Raw genomic sequence first — 12,299 nt, forward strand, 5'->3', positions numbered from 1 at the left:
GCCAGAATTTTTCTAACAGGGGAAAAGTGCTGTCATGGAGAAAGGAGAAACACAAAGCGATGAACCTGGGCCAAGTCTGTTACTATGGCTTCTGCTTCCTGATGAATCAAAAAGTCACTGCAAATGTGAAAGAACAGTTACAATCACTTCATGGTGTCTGGTTCTTGCTACTTTAGTGGTTTTTTACCTTCTATTGAGGTAGATAGTAGAAGACCTAAATATATATATATTACAGTATCTCAGTAAGTGCACCTTGTTCATGTGAACTAAGTAGAACATTTCTGGACTAAACACGAGGACAGCTTTTGAAATTTTCACCATAGTAAAAATTATGGTAATACTATGCAATTATTGTAACATTTTTAGATATGGGTCCAGCCATGTGGTTCCTCTTTTAAAGCCCCAAATATACATTTCCTATGAAGAGTCACTTTAATTCCACCCAAAGGAAATCCTCCCATTTAACGCCAATATTCTTTTATTATTGGTGCCTATATTTGTAATCTATTCCATGACACGTACAATTATGTCCCTGTCATACATTAACTGACATTGGCTGAAGGTGGGCGGGAAGGGAGCTCTTTACAAGGTATTCCATCCTTTTCAGGGAAAACCGCCAGGAAGCATTCAGAGCAAAGGAGGTTCTGCTAGCCAGTCTCTACGGGAAGGCCGTGACTCTGTCCAGGACTGCACGCCTCATCCGAGGCTCTACAGGGAGCACTATGCAGGACACGCCTGCTCCTCTCTTTCACGGGACTCCCGCGCTGAGGACCCCTGCAATGCCCTCTCTCTCATCTAACCTGACCTGTCGTACAGGTTGTTCCTCTCAGGTTAAGGTTTCTCATGATCCGGCCACTTGAACACACCCCTCTGGATACACTCCAGTTTGTTCAGGCCTTGGATTAGTATGAGCAATGCCTTCTCATTTCTCTCATAGGAGAGAAAATCTTCTGCCCTCTTAGATGTCCAATTGCACAGATTAGCTTTTCTTATTGGCAAACAGCTTGGTAAACTATGGCTCACAGGCAAAATCGGACCCACGGTCCACTTTTGTAATGCATGCAAGCTAAGACTGGTCATTTTTAAGGGTGGTGAAATTCAACAACAATGACAAGAACAACAACAACAACTACATATACACATATATGTCTGTGTGTCTATATATATGACAGAGACTATAGGTGGCCTGCCAAGCCTAAAAATATTTAATATCTCATCATTTACAAAAAAGTTTGCCAGTCTTTGTTATGGACTCACTCTTAACAGGAACATTTTTAATAACTGTTTTTTATAAAAGTAATACAAGTGCAAAAATATATTAATTTCTAGTTATTTTACTAATATCTAGAAGAGATTTGTGATAAGCTGAGAAGTTCACACTTTATTTTCTAATTTCCCCAATACTGCACAAAGACATATTTGAAGACAGGAGACAGGATTCAGTGAATATCTGTGACTCCCAATAAGAGTTTTGTTCTATTTTTACCAAACTGATGCACAAGGGGGTCAATTTCACCCTTGGCTCCATTAGCACAGTATTTCCTCTAGCGAAATCTTCCTGCCTATCTGTTCTTATTGCTTCTGATGGGGCATGGAGGGTGAAGGAATTGACAGAAGAATTATATTTTAGAATTGAACGAAAACAAAAAGAAACCAGGAATCTTCCTGACCTCACTTTATGAAGTTATTATGGGAGTGAAATGGGACAGAAATGCAACCAATCGGCTTACCCACCACGGAGGCCAAGTGCTGAGAGAAGAACAAGACAAGATCTTTGCCACTGAGAATCACAGTACACATAAAAGACACTGTGTGATAGGAGCTGGCGGCGGGGGGAGGTGGGCGGGGGGCTGGGGGGAAGAGCTAGATGATGGGCTGGAGATGCTTTTGCAAAATTTATCGAAGGAAATGAGAACATGAATAGGTCAAAAAGAAAATGGGTATAGCATTTCAAGCCAGGCATGGAGATGGGGTTGAAAGCATGAGGAAAGGCATGCAAGTAAAAAGATAACTACAACAGGCACAATGACTACTTGAGACCTGACAAGTACCAAAGATACCAATGGGAAAAAAAGGAGAAAATAAGCTCAATACAGAGGGCTTGGTGGAGACATGGATGATAACGAATATTGGTGAGAGAAGTTTGAACTTATTACACTAAGAACATAACACTTCCTGAAAATTCTCAAAGGATGAAGGGGCTCTTTTGGAAATATGAAAATGGTAAATATGCAGAAAGCAATGAAATGAAAAGAGAGAGTCAGATAGGGAAACAAGGAGACAGCTGATGAGAACAGAGGCAGTGTGATAGAGTTTAAAGGTAAATTCCAGAGAGGTTTTAAGAAAAGCAGAGAGTAAGTTTGGTTGGAAATGGAAAATAGTGAAACAGGAAAAAATCAAAGATCATTTTCAAGTTTCTAGGCTATTATACTCTAAGTCAATCAATGCTAATAACATTCTTTCTGTAGGAAAAAAATTTTAAGTATGTCAATACTTCTAAATTATTGTACCTATAAACCCACCTATTTAAAGGAATTTGAAAAATCCATCAAAAATCACATGGGAGCAAGCAAAATAAACTATTTTCATTATTAGTTCAAAAATAATTAAATGCATAAAACAGTGTTTTGACATGGTTGCAAAAATTACTAAGGCTGGCGGGGGTGTGGGGGGGCAGGGAAAAAATTAGGCTTGCGACTGCCCATCATTTTGATTCGGTACTATCTTATTGTATTGTGAAATGAGGAAATAAGTGATTATGAATTTAAGTTTCCTATAATTTGATTATTTACTTTTTAACAGATCAATATTCATACTTTGTTTTGATAGATAGGCAGACATTTTCAGATATTAAAATTAACAACACTTGTGACAAAGAAAATAATACAGTGTCAGTATGAATAAAAGGTCAAAATACTAAGGAGTGGGAAGAGAAAAGAGAGCTGACATTTCTTATCCCCTATAAGTTATGAATAAGACTTAAACATGCAGGACTGCATTAAATGAACAAATGTAACAAAGAACATTTTTGTCTAAGTAGCTTACTATATAGGTCTTTTCATCTGTTAGAAGAAAAGTGAGCTAATTATTACTCCAATTACAATACTGAGTGGAATACTATATATAATATGGTTGGGAAATTAATAATCTTGTCATCCTATGAAAGTATTTGGGAAAGAGAGTGAAATAAAATTAAATAGCCTTTCAGGAGAAGTGAATTAAACATAATTTTCATGACCATTTTACAATAGGCCACAAATATAAGACTATATGTGGCATCTTTATCTCAACAAAATAAAAAAATATATACTTGTTAAGCTCAGCTAATGGGAAGCACATTTTTAGAAAACAACAGAGTCAAAACAAACTTTGTCTAAGATTCTAACTTAAACACAAGAGACAGGAAATAAACCTGGGGTGGTAACGTATCACACAGGAATACAGAAACAGAGTCCAACGTATGGGCTCAGGTTAAAAACTGGAAAGCTATTAGCCAATCAGAAATCTAGCAAATCTGGTGAAATTCAGACGCTACACTGAGGCCAGGACAACAGGATACTCATATATTTTGCTGCTCTTTCTTCATTCCTGAAGATCCCAGCTTCCTGATCATATCACTTCCACCAGCCTGAAGAAATTTTATTTCTTTTAGAGCAGGTATGCTGGCAACAAATTCTCTTAGCTTTCCTTTTCTCTGGGAATGTCTTTATTATCACTGTAATTCTCAGAAATTCTTTTCATTAGATACAGAATCCTGGGCTAACCATTCTTTACTTTCAGTACTTTAAAGATGGTGTTCCACTATCTTCCAGCCTCCCATGGTGTCTGAGGAGAAATCTACAATTATCTGAATCATTATTTCTATAGGTGTGTTCAAGATTGGTTATTTATCTTTAGTCATTAGCAGACTGATTATGATGTATCTGTAAATGGCTTTCTTTGAATTTATCCTATCTGGGGTCTGCTGAGCTTTTTAAATTTGAAAATTTATATCTTTAACCTAAGTTTTGAAGCTTTAGAATTATGTCTTCAAATTTAAGAGTTATATCTGGGTAAATATAACAAACTATCACTTTTCTCTTTTTAAGTTGTTATGCATAACTGCTGAAAGCATTTCAATATATGATAAACTACTTAGGATAAGTATAACAAAGAATAGTGGGGTAAAGTAAAAGTAGTTCCAAAGCAATTTTGAAAGACTGGTATACTGCAATAACTAAAAATAAGATAAATACCAAAAAAAAAAAAAGGATAAACCTAAAAAGCCAATAAATGAATTAAAGCAGAAAACAAAAATACACTCAAATAATACAAAAAAAGGCAGGGAAAGGAAAACAAAGAAATAAAACCAGATGTTACAAATAGACAACTAATAACAAAATGACAGGCCTAAATCTAACAAGATCAATAACAACATTAAAAGCAAACAGCCTAAGAACACCTAATAAAACAGATTATCAGGCTGCACTTTAAAATAAGACCTCAGTATATTCTATCTAAAAGGATTCCATTTTAAGTATAAATACATAGATGGACAAAACATAAATAATACAACCATATACCATGAAAACAATACCCCCCAAAGCTGGAACTTCTAGTATAATAGAATGAAGAGGATGTCAAATCCTCTACTGAAAAAAGCAACTATAAAATCACTCAAAATTATCAAAAGCAACAATTTCAGCACTCTGAAAACTGACCTGTGCTTTTCAACAGAGAATAACTTATTCGTGAAAAACTACTGCACTTTGGATATGAATGAAGAACAGAAATCTGCGGCATGCTTCCTTTGGATGGTTCCCATTCTCCTATCCAGCTTGGTTAGGATAATAGTTCCAACATGACAGGGTAGGCTGCAAATGACGAACAGCTTTACTGATGGAGTGGGCTAACTTGGAACAAAAGTTACAGGGTTAATTTGGAATGAAAGTGAAAAACCCATACCCAGTACTGTTGTCAATAACAATTAGGAATCTTGGTCACAAGCAAACATGGAAGACCAATACTTTTATCAGCTGAGGGGTTGCTGGTTGGCACAAGCAAGGGCAGATGAGCCAAAAATATAAGAAGGAGGAACAGGATATAAAATGGTAAGAAAGCATTTGATAGACTCTCCACATATCCCAGGCTGACTAGAGTGGTGAGCAAGCTCAAGGGAGACCACAGAGGGCTCAAGCTATTTATATATCCCAGGTCCATGAACTTGCACAGGTGAACAGAAGACAACACAAGACTCAACAGAAAACAAAGGCTGGGGAAACTTGAAAATTGCCTAAATGTTAAATGTGCTTCTGAACCCAAACACACGGCATAGAGCCTTACTAGGTTAAGGTGTTCAACTACTATGTTACACAGACACAGGGCCAAATCATAAAAATATAGGTTTAAAAATTAAAGCAAAAACATTAATTAAAAAAAATAAAAAAAACAGAGACATCAGTCATACACTGTGGAGGAACTGAACTTCATGTTTTTTTAGCCCAGGCAAATTACTAAGATAAACAAAAAAATAGATAGCAACAATCTTCAGGTAGGAAAAAATAATCAGGATCCAGAGTTGCTACAATATATTTTTTTTAATGTACAATTTTTTAAGATTAGAAGACATGCAATAAAACAGAAAAGCATAACTCATGCTCAGGCTTCCTGGTGGCTTAGACAGTAAAGAAGCTGCCTGTAGTGCAGGAAATCTGGGTTTGATCCCTGGGTGTGAAAGATCCCTTGGAGAAGAGAATGGCTACCCACTCCAGTATTCTGGACTGGAGAACTTCATGGACAGAGGAGCTACAGTCCACGGGGTTGCAAAGAGTCGAACACGACTGAGTGACTAATACACACACAACCCAAACTCAAGCAAAAATGGGTAACGGAAAACAGAAACTCGTGCGAACTGGACCCAGATGTTGGATTTATCAGACAATGACAGTAGCTATAATAAAGAGCAGCTATAATAAATATATTAAAAGAACTAAAAGAAAAAGTTTAAAGAATGAGATAAAATTATGACAATGATTCAAAAAACAGAAAACATTCTCAATAAAAAGAAACAAGAAAATGGAAATTCTTGAGTTGAAAAGTACAAGTGAAAAGAAAATTCGTTAGAAAGCCTTACCAGCAGATTTGAATAAGCAGATAAGAAATCAGTATAAACTGGTAACAAAATTTATCCAAAGAGAAACTAGCAAAAAAGACTGAAGTGAAGTGAACAGGGTCTTAGAGATCTGTAGGATAAAACCAGCTGCAAAGACGTGTGATAGAATTCCCATAAAAAGGAAAGGAGGATGAAAAGGAAGAAAACAATATTTTTAAAAATAGTGGCTATAAATTCAAATTTTGATGAAAAATATTACACTGAAGATCCAAGAAGCTCAATAAAACCCAAGTGGGATAAACACAAAGAGATTCAAACTTATACACATCATAATCAAACTGTCAGTCAGTTCAATCGCTCAGTCACATCCGACTCTTTGCAACCCCATGAATGATAGCACGCCAGGCCTCCCTATCCATCACCAACTCCCAAAGTCCACCCAAACCCACGTCCATTGAGTCGGTGACGTCATCTAACCCAAACCCACGTCCATTGAGTCGGTGATGTCATCTAACCATCTCATCCTCTGTCGTCCCCTTCTACTCCTGCTTTCAATCTTTCCCAGCATCAGAGTCTTTTCAAATGAGTCAGCTCTTTGTATGAGGTGGCCAAAGTATTGGAGTTTCAGCTTCAACATCAGTTCCTCCAATGAACACCCAGGACTGATCTCCTTTAGGATGGACTGGTTGGATCTCTTTGCAGTCCAAGGGACTCTCAAGAGTCTTCTCCAACAACACAGTTCAGAAGCATCAATTCTTCAGCACTCAGTTTCTCACATCCATACATGACTACTGGAAAAACCATAGCTTTGACTAGACGGACAAAGTAATGTTGGCAAAGTAATGTTTCTTCTTTTTAATATGCTGTCTAGGTTGGTCATAGCTTTTTATTCAAGGAGCAAATGTCTTTTAATTTCATGGCTGCAATCACCATCCACAGTGATTCTGGAGCCCAGAAAAATAAAATCAGCCACTGTTTCCCCATCTATTTGCCATGAAGTGACGGGACCAGATGCCATGGTCTTAGTTTTCTGAACGTTGAGCTTTAAGCTAACTTTTTCACTCTCCTCTTTCACTTTCATCAAGAGGCTCTTTAGTGCTTCTTCACTTTCTGCCATAAGGGTGGTGTCATTTGTGTATCTGAGGTTATTGATATTTCTCCCAGCAATCTAAACTGTGAAAGACTAGAAAACCTTGAAAATAACAAGAGAATAATGATTGACTACGTTTAGGGGAACAATACACATACATGCCAAGATCTACTCTCTCTACTCAGGTATCTAACAAATGTAATAAGGCAAAACAAACAAGAAGTATCAAGACTGGAAAAGAAGCAAAACTTTCTTTATTCACAGATGACATGCTCCTTAGGATAAAATACTAAGGAATTCATAACAACTATGTATATATATGTTATATATATAACAACACGATTGAATCTCAAATGCATTATGCTAAGTGAAAGAAGTCAAACTCAAAGGGTACTTATGTATAGTTCCATTTATATGATATCCTGCTCAAACGGTAAAGAATCCGCCTGCAATGTGGGAGACCTGGATTTGATCCCTGGGTTGGGAAGATCCCTGGAGGAGGGCATGGCAACCCACTCTAGTATTCTTGCCAGGAGAATCCCCACGGACAGGGGAGCCAGGCGAGCTACAGTCCATAGGTTGCAAAGAGTCAGACATGACTTAGCAACTAAGCACAGCACACAGAAGTAGAAAACAGAACAGTGGTTCGAGGCCTGGCAGGGCGCATGAAGGCTGGCATAAGGGGCATAAAGGAATCAGGAGGGTGCTGAAACTCTATATTGTATTGTAAAGATGACTACATAATTCAAAAGAGTGATTTTTCCTTTATGTTAAAACAAAAAACACTAACACAAAAAAATTTTTTTAATTCTTTCCAAAAGCTAAAAATAACATTTCTATGAAATAAGTTAAATATGTACATTTAAAAATTCCATATGCTGATTATCTGAACACTGTAAATCAGAATAATTATTCTTAGTATTAATTCATATAATTTAATCAGTTCTTAACTGTTTAGATTTCTAATGTTTTACTTGCATTTTTTGAAGTCTTTTACAATATGGTACTATGTTTCTTTTTAATAAAATTGTTTACAATTAAGTTTATTACCAACTAGTCTCATGACACCTTCAAAATATTTATTGCTATGCCATCTTGAAATTAATGAAGTATTACTGATGTAAAGTTACAATGCATTCTTTTGGAATACAAGTGGAATCCTACTCTTTTCAGCTAGCCTGGGTCATTACATCACTTCCCAGTAAGTAAACATCAGTTTGGACACTTTATTTCTTTAGTGTGCTTACAATAATCCCAACTTCAGTTGTCTGCACTATTTACTTTCATGCTAAATATACAATACCTTAACTTTTCAGTTACTTATAGAATATCCTGAAAATGATTTCATTACTGCCACATAGTAAGTACCAAGACCGAGCCTAAAAATAACATTAAAGTGCCAATTTCAAACAAAAAAACAATAAGTCTTCTTTAAATCATCATTCTCTGCTGATGCATACTGACCTAACCTAAAATTTAAATGGGGATGGGAAGGAAGCCACCCACACTCCATGCCAAGCCAGTGACCACAGAGTCAATAACAAGGCTTGATACTTTCAAGCACTGGCTTTTTCCGGTACCACTAAAAACAGCTCTAAATTGAGATCCAAAGCACACTGGGTTAGGAAGAGCATACAGAGAAATAAAAGACAATATTTCAATGCCAGCTAAACTCCATTCTATACACAGTAAGTTCCTCTCTATATTCATTCTCTTTTGCTTGACTGCACAGTGAAATGCACATATTCCAGTATGCAGAAATAGGTTCAAACCATCAGCTGTGCAGTTTTGGGTTATTTACTCAAATATTTAGATCACTGGTTTGATGTTAACTTAAAAATCACCTGTAAAAAGGAGACAGAACAGCACATCCCTCAAATGATTATAGTAAATATCTCATATAATTCAATGGTATATGGTAGAAAATCAATAAATGATTCTATTTTTTCAGCTCACCATACTAAATAATATTTTAAATGTAAAATCTGAATATAAATATCTTTTTGTAAGCAGCTTTTAGCAGAAAAAAGCTTTTTCAGGGAAGAGCTCTCTGCAGGACGCAGCTCTTTGTCTCATCAACAACTTTAAGCCAGGTACCCCCATGCTCCACACACCTCTGTCTAGCACATCTTTAAGATCTCTCGATCAACACAATATTTTGCCTAACTTGTTGGTTCTTTCCATAGATAAATAAGTAGTAATGAAGAATAAGTAATTAACAAATGACCAGATCTCTTCTATTAAAAAAAAGTGTGTGTGTGTGTGTGTGTGTGTGTATGTGTGTATATATATATAAATAAATAAAATAATCCCTCTTATTTTATGGTTAACATTTTTTGAACTGGGTAAAGACCAAATCTGGGAACACTACTATAACTTGGCAATTCATCTACAGGTAGACAAAAATAGAGAGCAGAGGCTGTTAAGTGCCTCAGGACAGGCCACACTACAAAATATGTACCAAATCTGTCTTCTCTGACTCCACTCTTACCACCCTGAACCAAGCACCACTATTCTCTCTTACCTGAACTCATCAACTGACTCCTTAACTAGTCTTCCTACTTCCATTCTGGGCCCCTCCAATCCATTTTATACACAGAAGCCAAAGTAACACTAAAACATAGATTACAAATAATATTGACAATACCAAAAAGTTCATTGAGAAAATCTATTAACTGTTCTTTTGCCTGTTATAAGCAATAAACAAAAAGAACATTTTAAATTAAGAAGAGCAAACCAGCAATTAAGAAGTTATCTTATTTATGAAAGATAATTAAATGTGATGTGGGAGCTTCAAAATAAAATGCTCCGAAATATATGACATGTAAGAAACACAACAGAAACTGATTTAGCTTGAATATTTGTCTGGGTATCAAGCTTTTCAATTAATTCCTTCCCAACAGAAATTTTAAAATCTTAAAAGACATTGCTTCAAAACAGAAAATCATTTTGTTTTGACATTTTACCTGGTACATTGCCTGTGACTAAATTGTGCACTAAACTTTCATTGAATGTTCTTCAAAATAAGTTATTTGTCAGGTGTTTATTATTTATCTGACCAAATAGTCAATAGGACATTCGAGGTACCATACCTAGCAAGATGTCACTGAGTATTGCAGAAGACAAGAAAAAGTATCTAGGAAAATATTCTTGATAAGTAGCGATTATAACTACTACCAGAGACTCACTGGAAAAGACTCTGATGCTGGGAGGGATTGGGGGCAGGAGCAGAAGGGGACGACAGAGGATGAGATGGCTGGATGGCATCACCGACTCGATGGACATGAGTCTGAGTGAACTCCGGGAGTTGGTGATGGACAGGGAGGCCTGGCGTGCTGCAATTCACAGGGTTGCAAAGAGTCGGACACGACTGAGCGGCTGAGCTGAGCTGAGAGAAAAATGACATGTCTTTTCTTCAGATATATTCTGTCTAAGAAATGTAAAGGCTTTTATTCTAAAACTTTGTATCTTTATTATTGCTTTGTGTCAGTACATGGATGACCACTTGGAAAAATCCTTTATCTTACTCATTCTGTAAGATTTATGGAGACAACCTATGTAGATTTTCACTTTATATTTTAGTGATTGTCTATTTCACAGATTTCTTCTAGGTAGGCTTTTTTCCTCTTTCCTAAGGTAGCACAATGGAGTTTTTAGGCTTTGACCTGAATGAGACCACCAGGTGTCCATTGTTGGCATGAGACTATTATAATCACTGTCTCAAGAAATATCATTGTATCATAGCGCAGAATAAAAATTTATTTTTTTAATTCTAGTACATTGCAGAGAATAGCTACAAGCAATCCACATCTTGCTATCTGAAATGAATAATACTGTTATAATAATGATTGCTTTCATCTCACTTTCTAAACTAAAAATAGGAGAAAATTTTAGTGATAATTTTTAGTGTAAATACATTTCTAATTGATTCATTCAAGTTTTTTTCTTTGAAATTCCCATGAGAAAACAAAATGGTTGACAGAACATTTATAAATCAATGGAAAAATATACCATTGGTTTATTTTTGCTCAGAATATGAACCATAGTTTAAAAACAATTCTCCATCAATTAAACAAATTCCAAATTAAATTTTAAAATGTAACTGATTTCTAAATATACACTCTTTAAAAGAATCTCAATTACCATTAACACGAGAAATTTTACATTAGAGAAATCTTAATTTGAACATGTTGACTGTTAATATAAGAGCAAGTTCCTTGATTTATTACCTGCTACTGAATGAAAAAAAAAAGTACTCAATATGAAGGCTAGGAAAGAAGCAAGGGCATAAAAAGATGTTAACTTTTCATTTTTAAACTTTTCTCTACTATTTATTTCTATGCTCATATATTACTGCTATAAAAATACAGAACTTAACTGATCACATACTACTAATATGGTACTACATTACATACTTTGGGATTCCTTAGAATAAGAGATGCCACAATTCTAAACCCCTGTTACTCTAGGGTTTTTAAAAAACTTATTATTATATTTATTTGGTGTAGGAGGGATCACACAAAAATCCGTGATTAAATTCTAGAATCTAAACTTCCTAATGTCATTTCAGTTTACTGAAATAAAACAGAAAGCAAAATCTCATATATATATATATATATATATACACACACACACAACACTGCTATACAAATCTAGATTGCTGAAGGTTTACAAGTTCTGTCATTATAAAATAAAAAAATTATACAATTTCTGTTAAATGTAAGTATTACAGAAAAATTATACGGTGCTTCTAAAGAGAATACATAAAATTATTTTTTTTCCAGATTGCTATTTATTGATATTTATTTCATATTTCTCCAACCATTGAAAAAGAGCTGAAGTAGTACCACTGCTTTGCTACAAGTCAGTCAATATACACTGGAGTTCAAACTTTTTCTTGCCCTCTATAAACCTTCTGTTGCGCATACTGCATTAACGAAGAGATCAAACACCCTCAGTAACAGGAACTAACAACAACGGAGCAAAAAGAACCATCAAGCAGGTAAAGAATACTGAATAGTTCAATGTGAACAGATGAGTCATGGCTCTCTAACTTGTATTTCTTTCAAAAATCAGTTGTACACAAAGTTTCTAAGAATATTAACATTTTCCAAATTC

General features: G+C 35.5%; 1 long non-coding RNA gene across 6 annotated transcripts in view; it reads right to left on the minus strand.

Moving 5' to 3' along the window:
- The window catches only part of LRRC28, a 201,230-nt gene that overhangs the window by 86,658 nt on the left and 102,273 nt on the right, over positions 1-12,299 (minus strand). The gene's annotated exons all lie outside the window — the stretch shown is intronic.

Source organism: Capra hircus, chromosome 21, assembly GCF_001704415.2.
Source record: "Capra hircus breed San Clemente chromosome 21, ASM170441v1, whole genome shotgun sequence".
Lineage (NCBI taxonomy): Eukaryota > Metazoa > Chordata > Mammalia > Artiodactyla > Bovidae > Capra > Capra hircus.